We start from the raw sequence: 9,228 nt of genomic DNA on the forward strand, positions 1-9,228 counted from the left end.
CAAGTTTTGACTTTGGCATGTTGATTAATGTGGTAGACACATTATCAAACTCAGGTGGAAGACTTTTGAGAAGCACTCTGATGCAAATGTCTTCACCCATCTTCAAGTTGATTCCTGCAAGTTGTGTCAACAAGCTTTCCATATAATTCAAATGAGTTGCAAGTGAGGTATTACTTTGCATGTCAAGCCTAAAAAATTCCATTAGTAAACCATATTTTGAGGATTTGGAATGAGCTCCAAATAGGGTTTCTAATTGATCCCATGTCGCGTAAGAGGTTTCAAAATCATCAACACGGTGAAGCACAAGTGCTAAGAAGCACTAGGTGATTAGTATCAAGAGATACTAGGTGATTTGGTGACTATGATGCCCTTGAAGTTGGAATCTTAAAGATCTTTCAAGTCCGAGTCTTCCCCTCCTTGATTTGATGTTGGAGTTGCAATTAAAAACTAAGAATAGTCTAGCACAAGTGTTGAATTTGAGTGTGTCAAAGGACAAAGAGGATTAGTGTTAATCAACACTAGTATTAAGAGATACAATGTAGTTGGCACTTATGTTGAATCTTCTTTTTGCTGATTTGAAGTGGTAACTTAGCTAGGAAATCAGTGTTATAGTAGATCAGAGGGTTACTGACATTACTGAGCCAAAGGAAGTAGGAAAATGAAGAAAAAATTAAGCTTTGAGGTTGATGGCTATGGAGTCTGCATTAGGGTTTCTAGGGGCAGCCTGATTTTTCACCTTCTATGAACTGAATATTTGATCATTTCCAAAGCTTTCTTGATAGAAATGAAGCTTAGGAAGTAGGCTATCAAAGCCCTATGATGCTCGTCAACATCGCGATGTGTACATGAGGAATTGGACATACGAACAATAGAAAGCACAATCTGGACATTGTGCTATTGCAGGCACAATGCTCGAGCAAAGAGGTAGCAATGTTGGTCTTTAAAGTGATAGGGAGGAGCGCCTAGAGCAAAGGGAGAGTTTTCCAGAAGAAAGTATGAGCTGAAATGGCATGATTTGAGATATTCAAGCCCTCCATTGAAGGTGGGTAGCTATGGAGGTAGGTGAGAGATTCATGGAAAAGTGGAGGGAGCCGAAAATTCAAACTGGAATGACTCAATTAGTGGCATGATGACTCACTAACTTGAAACATGCTCTGATACCATGTCAAAATATTGAGAATGCATGCTATGAAGGATCATTGATGAGCAAATAGACAATCATAATGAGGCAGAAGCATTGACAAAGAAGAACAACTAAAATTATCCAAGCATAATGCAAGTACAACTGATTGATAATGACTAATGGAATGAGTGTGGGGATGAGTGCCTTTTATAGGCTTACAATAGGTGGTATTGGTAGGTGGAGATAGGTGGAAAGGGACCATGGTATTCAACAACCGTGGTTTTAATAAACCGTGTATACATGACCTAGTCTAAGGCTTTATTTGCAGTCTGTTTCTTTGCCTTATTTGTTCCAAACAAAGAGGCTATGGTGGACGAGATTGCACATTTCTCAATAGGAACCAGCTAAGGCCCACAAAGTTAAAGAAGCTACTTACTAAGGGAAGGCTTGACGGTCCAAGAAGTGGACTTTCTAGGATTCAATGAAGGAGAGCTACAAGAACACAAGGGAGAGGAGGTGCAAATGTCGATTGAAGAAGTAGGACCAAGACTTGAAATGGGGTAGCGAGACGAGGAGTTAGTTCTCTTGCCTCCCTCCCCATGGCTAGAAGTACATCAGGAGGTAGACACCAATGCTGAAAGAAAAGTAGAGATAAAAAAGAGGAGAATGAACATGTTGGACCATGCATGGAGGAGGCTGAGAGATCAACCATTAGTGGCCCCAAAGGCACCCATCCCTCCAAGAGAAGAATGTTTCCCAATAGACTGGAACATAGAACTCATAGTATGGGAGCCAAAAGGAGAATGGTGTTGGGGTAAAAGGCCCTTGGGGGCATGCCCATGTACAGTGACTGCCCATATTTCTTATTCATATATATATATATATATATATAATTCTTGAAAGCACCTACATTGTGTGTGCTCTTCTCTCCTACATCTTCCTCTTCTCCTTCTCCACTGCCATTGCATCCCCTTCAACTAGTATCAGAGCTTGATCGTGGAGCTTGGCCAGCCCTAGATTGAAGACCTAGAGCTTGGAGCTTCAATGCCAGCCATGGCTTCTTCCTCTTCTCAAGGTAAGATTTCATCTCCCACCTCTCTCCAACTCTCATAGGCTCTTGTTCCTTGGCTTCATTGGGCACCTTGTATGTCTCTATTTGCCCCCTTATCCTCAGGACAACCAACAAGCCCAACAGTAGTAGCTCACGTTTTTTCCTACCAACTTGGGGTTTTGCACATTCCAGATGCAATGGCGATGTCAAATCTGCCAAATTCTAATCACAAAATGTTTTGCAACATATCTGAGTTGATTTATGGCAAGAAAATGTCATGCTCTTAGCTTATGTGATGCTCTCGAGGCTTGGTATTTGATGCCCAGATGATTTGGGGATATTTGCCCAATGTTTTGAGATGCTTTGGGACTTGGTTTGAGCTTCCATAGCTTGATTTATGCACGGATTTACTACTATACATTTTTTGGGTAGCAAGGTTTTGTCAGGGACAGCTTATGCATAATGCTCTTTGTTGACATTCGGGTGTCCTGTATGATGTATTGATGCTTGGTCATCATGGTTTATGCCCAGATATGCTATTTGTGAGCTATTGAGCCTTGATTTGGATGTAGACACTTCGTTGTTGGTTGGGATTTATGCTACCTTAGTTGGCATGTTATTTTACCTCCAATTTGGTTATGCCTATGGTCTATGGGTGCTCTTGACTACTCGGGATGATATGCTGATATATTTGGATGATGCCACTTTGATGTTTATGCTCTCGGATGCTTCTTGAGCAAAGAGTAGAGCTCATTTCTTGGTTCAATGTAATTTTCTTTACAACTAGCATTTCACTTGACAATGTTTATGCCCCTTGCTACCCATTATGGGACTGATGTTTGATGTGGATGCTTTTGGGTTTGGCTGTAGTATAGCAAATGTTTGGGATTGACAAGACTTGCATTTGAGGGCTTTTTGGGAGTAGTTGGACATTGATTTGGCTTTTTCCCTTATGACCTTGGATGCTACTCGGCCTTATGCTCCAATGTTATGGATCCCTAGATGTTTGGTTGATGCAGACATGTATTGAGCAGAGTTGCTTCATTGTCTTGGTGGCAGAGTTTTATTGAGCTTTGTATGCTCATTAGTGCTTGGATTTATTGTGGGTTATTTTGGTCGATTAGTGGACTTTACAGTGCTTGGGCTGCAGTTATGGCTTGCACCTCTATTGTTTGGCTTCTATGCTAGTTGGGCTACTATTGCCTGTCCATGTTAGAGAGCAAATGCTATGTTTGCTTACATGTCTATGCACATGGTCTACTATTGTATACCTTACAGAGCCACTTATTTGGATGTTGTTGTATAGATGTTTGGGCTTCTCCTGCAGCTTGATTCTTGCAGGATACTTTGCCACTTGTTGGTCCTTACTTGACTTGGATATTCCTAGGTGGCATGATGTACTGTAGAGCTATGCGTATGCGTATGATTATGGGCTGATTTCATGGCTGAATAATGTATGCTCTTATGATAGATGTCTTATGATTTACCGTACTGTGGTTGGTTATGTCATGCAATTGGTTATGACTCTTCTTCATGTGGGAGCTTTTGCATCCTTGGTTGATGCCTTTATGTCCCCTCGTCCATTGAGGTTTCATGAGCTTTTGCAGTATGCTTCTACCAATGATGTACTTGCAAATGATTGTCTTCACGAGCAGGTTCCCTCCATTGGGATAGCCCTCAACCCCTTCAGTTTCGTGGATGCTATGGATAACCCTATTCATGATGACTTGGGTTCCTTGTCATCTTCTATAGGTTCTTCAGCTACAGATGTTGTATGCTTCCATTGTGGAAAGCTTGGGCATGTTAAAAGAAAATGTTTTAGATGGATTAGAGAGCAGTAGAGACAGAGATGGAATCGACATGAGTAGAGATTCAGCGATGTAACATGTGTTACCACTCTTTCTAGTTGTGAAGTACATGCAGTTACCCATGATGATGCAGTTGAGCATGTCCTCCTATCATCTAGTTTCCCTACAGCTTACTTGCTCAATGATCAGGCCTATGTCTTTGATTGGCTATTGGATTCTTTAGCTTCTTGTTATGTTACCCCTCATAGAGAATGGTTCTCTTCTTACAGGGAGGTTGAAAAATGTATTGATTTAGGCCTTGAGCACACTTATGCTATTGTTGGTATAGGGGACATACACCTAGTTTTTCCTGAAGGAACTTCTCTTGTGCTCCATGAAGTATTACATGTTCTTATGCTTAGTAAGAGCTTGATGTCCGTCAGTTGCATGATGCAGGTTACTCTATTTCTCTTCAGGAAGATCTGTCATGGTTGCTTGGTTTTGGCCAGAGGTTCTAGAGTTGGTTCTCATTACCTAGTGCATGTCTCTCATTTGGGAGATTCTATGGTTACAGTTATTTGGATACCACATGCATTGTTATGGCATTATCACCTAGGCCATATGCACCATAGAGGGATGGAGATATTGTCTCATTTAGACTCATTGCTGCCTCCTATGTCACATGTAGATCTTGATGCTTGCCCTGATTGTTCTTATGGTCTTTGCAGAGCCCCTTTGGCTCCTGGTGATCGTGAGAGGCATGATCCTCTAGATCTTGTCCATTGTGCAGTTTATGGACCTATGCCTACCCAGTCACTTGGTGGAGCTTTGCATTTTGTGACCTTTGTGGATCATGCTACCCACCGTGTTTGGGATTTCCCTTGGTACAGATTGAGGATGCTGCAGTTATGCTTGATAGGTTTATGGATTCAGCTGGTTGCAGGCCTATGTGCTTGTAGATGGATTACGAGAGTCATATTATCTCTCCCAACTTTCAATCCTATTGTCAGCTGTCTGGTATTGATTTCCTATGCCCACGGTATTACGGGATTGCTTATGGCATGTGCCTGACTCTACAGGAAAAGGTTGCTTCTATGCTTACCATAGGGGGATTTTGGGTTGCTAAGGCCCTTATGACAACAGTCTACTTGCTTAATAGGACGCTGTGTCAGTATTACACCACATGAGGCATGGAGTGGCATGAGACTCTCCTATGATTACTTGAGGATGTTTGGCTGCCATGCATTTATATGTATGCCAGATTTGACTATGTCAGGCAAATGTATCCTCCTTGGTTATGGAGATGGTGACTTTCAGACTTATAGGTTATGGGATTTGGATGCTTAGCAGGTTATACACAACTGTCATGCTGTCTTTTATGAGAAGAAGACATCTCTCAAGCCTCTTGATGCGGGTTTAGTGCGCTTTATGGTTGATGCTATAGCCATATGTCAGTCTTTCACTTTGTTGAGGCCACATGTAGTCTTGAGACCCTGTTGCATGAGTGTCTGAGATATTGGCCCTCTTTTAGTGATTGACTTTGGAGAGTTTGACTGCTCTTCGATGTCACGTCTGTGCCACACTGATGCTATGCACGACTCTAATGCTTTACAGTCGTGCACTAATGAGTTGTGCTTGCTTCATGAGAAGCATTCTTGGATTACTCCATTGTATGGAGATGCGGGATCACTTATCTCTTGGATGTCATGGAATCAGGGATGCTTGACTCTTCTTTCACAAAGGTTCTCGCTTATTACACAGCTCGTTTTCCGATTGGGCGTTGGGTGAGATGTCATGATTCCTCAGCTTGCCTCTTTTCCTTTTTCTTTGTTTTTTTCACTCCCTGGCCCATTGGCCTTTTAGTGGGAGGTTTTTGGGGTAAAAGGCCCTTGGGCCTGGCTATGTATAGTGACAGTCCATATTCTTTATTCATATATATATATATATACATATATATATATATATATATATATATATATATATATATATATATATCATTCTTGACAGCACCTACATTGTGTGTGCTCTTCTCTCCTGCATTTTCCTCTTCTCCTTCTCCACTGCCATTGCATCCCCTTCAAATGGCCATGATCCCTTTGACTTTAATTTCCGATTCCCCACCACATTGAATAGAGTTCTATCAACCAAGGTGGTGGAAGAGGTGATTAATGTAGGAAGAAAGCTGGGAGACAGGTGGGTTGCCAAAAGAGAGAAGAATCCTACCTTATGGGGCACAAAGGTTCCTAACTATTAGGAGAACAAGGTCATGGAAGTACCCGGAATGGTGAAGAGCTAAGAGTGACAACCAAGGTGGAGAAGGTGCATTTGGGACGGCAACATGGACGCTTAGATGCTGTTCTACAACACCCTACCCTTCAAGAGGAATAACCCCATCTACATGCCATATCCTAGAAGGGTAGGAGTGGTCTTCAATCCAGATGTCCATGGCCTATATGACTTCTTCAAATTCTATAATGTCGATGCCACTAAGTGTTGACATATCGAGCTCCACTCGTGATACGCCAGGGTGACCGTTGTGTATTTATGTCACCGACTTGTCAGTTGCAGACGCGGTTGGTACACCGTCCATGAATAATAGCTACATGATAGCTATACTTATCTACTCTAGTTCGTGGCTCAGTTAGTTTGCCACCTTAGTTAGTTGAGTTTGGTTTGAGACCCATATATAGGGTTTTTCTATTTCTTTGTAATTGAGTTCTTTTTGGCTTCCACAACTAAGAAGAGGAAAACTATTTTCAGCCTCCACCCTTGTGTGTATTCCCCCATTGTGCAAGCAAGAAATCTACAAGTGAGACTCCTTCCTTCTCTCCCACAATCTTGAGATCGTAACAGAGCCTTGTTCGTGGTAAGGAGCTCAAGAAAGCAAGCCAAGCTCACGGTGTTCTGGTAAGAGGAGCAATGTTGCTTTCATTTTCTGTTTTGGGAGCAGATCTCTGCAAGTAGCACAGCCGGAAAGTGCAGGAGTACATTGTCTCAGGTTGAGACGCCCTTCGCGGTGAAGCAAGAGGGCAGTATATGCTTCGGGTAAGGGCTTTAGCCCTTGGCGACCTTGTTTTTTTGATTTGAGGCCATTTCGGGGCCTGTTTTGGAGGTGGAAGTTTTCTGCACGCATTCAGGAAAAGGCCCAGTTTTATGCTGTGCAGCCACCATTCTACAGGTCGGTGAAAAGTTACTGTAGAAATTGCATCGTATGCTTGTGCGCAGAGACATTGGGAGTTACAGAATCATCCCTGTTGCCTGTTGATGCAAAATCGTCACTAGGAAGTGACAGTGTGGTCAAATACCACTTTCTCCAGTTTTGCAGATTTTCCCTTGTGAGGGTGAAGCTGTGGTTTTTGCAGTGACAGAATTTTTTGCAGTCTTCTGTAATGGCATCTGATTCTCTTTCATAGATTGTCACTGAAGAGCTTGACAAGAACAACTTCCAAGCATGGAAGTTTAGAATGACGAATTTCCTTATGGGAAAAGGAGGCATGGGATACTTTGTGCATATTCAAGATGCATGGGATATGGAATTTCAGACTCTATGATTGTGCATATTCAAGATGCAAGTACGCCAAAGGAGGCATGGGATACTTTGTCAAAAATGTATAGCACAAATACGCAAGCCAGGAAAATGCAGCTCAAGCAAGAGTTGCACAATGTGCAAAGAGAAGGTATGAGCATCAATGACTACCACATGAAGGTGAAGAAGATTGGAGATGAACTTGCTTCCATTGGGTTGCCAGTGGAAGATGATGATTTAGTCTCAGTGACCTTGAATGGTCTAGGAAAGGATTATGCACAGTTCTGAACATCCATTTCCGTCCGTGAAAGATTTCCTGATTTTGAGGAGTTGATTGCTCTTCTAATTTCTGAGGAGCAAAGAAATGGTGGTGCATCTTCTTTAGGAGGAACTTCAAAAGAAGCTGTCTTCTACTCAAATGCTAGAAGAGGTAGAGGCAGAGGTAGAGGAGGCCGATTTGGAGGCCGTGGTGGCAGAAATCAGAATATGTAGCAAACTCAAGAAAACCAGTCCTATGGAGGAGGACGTGGTAACTCTAGAGGCAGGGGGAGCCAAAGAGGTCGTGGTGGATGGCAAAGAGACCAAAATGCAAACAGTAATGTTGAATGCTAATACTGTGGTAAAATGGGTCATATGGCTAAAGACTGCTATAAAAAGCAGAATGACATCATGAATGGAAAACTGTAACAAGGGAATTATGCATCTTCTAGTAGACAGGGTGATGACAGAAATGAGCATTTGTTTATGGTGCAGCACATGAACAATTCTGTGACAAGTGCAGAAGAAAGCAATGATGTATGGTATGTTGACTCAGGTGCATCAAACCACATGACAGGTCATGCAGAATGGATGGAGGATGCAAGGAAAATGGAAAAACCAGGATTTGTGGAGACTGGTGATGATACTGCACATCCTATTGTGCAGATTGGAAAAATTCCTTTGTCTATGCAGGATGGGAAAAAGAAATACCCGCCTGATGTATTTCATGTCGCGAATATCACCAATAATCTGGTTTCTGTTGGTCAAATGGTTGAGCAGGGCTTGCAGGTCAGATTTAATCCTCATGGATGCTTTGTTGAGGATATGAAAAATAAAGGTCGCTTGATAGTAAAAGGAAAGAAGAAGGGCAGAATGTTTACGTTGGATGCAGACATGCCTGAATTGAGTGCAGCAATGTTTGCACATGGGACCGGTGTAGTTGCAGATATTGATATCTATTATAAACGCATTGGTCATGTTAATGTACATCGAGTTAAATCAATGCAGGCCCAAAATATTGTTGCAGGTTTGCCTAAATTCAAGGTTGCAGAAATGCATAAGGTATGTGAAGCCTGTGAGTTTGGAAAACAGCCAAGGAAACCATTTCCTAGACATGTTCAAGAGAGTAAGAAGCCATTGGAATTAATCCACTCTGATGTGTGGACTACTAAAGTTGCATCTCTTGGAGGCTGTCATTATTTTGTCAGCTTTATTGATGACTATAGCAAAAAAGTTTGGGTGTATTTTATGAAAAAGAAAAGTGAAATTTTTGGGCATTTCAAAGCTCTTAAAGCTATGGTTGAAAAAGAAACAGGCCTGCAAATAAAATGCCTAAGGTCAGATGGAGGGGGAGAGTACCTCTCAAATGAGTTTGCAAGGTTCTTGCAGGAGCATAGCATAAAGCAGTAATATTCATGCAGTCATACCCCACAACAAAATGGAATTACAGAAAGGAAAAACAGGCATATTGGAGAGGTATCTT

Source organism: Lygodium microphyllum, chromosome 21 (assembly GCF_053477565.2).
Source record: "Lygodium microphyllum isolate KBCC chromosome 21, Lygodium_microphyllum_v1.1.10, whole genome shotgun sequence".
In the NCBI taxonomy this organism is placed as follows: Eukaryota; Viridiplantae; Streptophyta; class Polypodiopsida; order Schizaeales; family Lygodiaceae; genus Lygodium; species Lygodium microphyllum.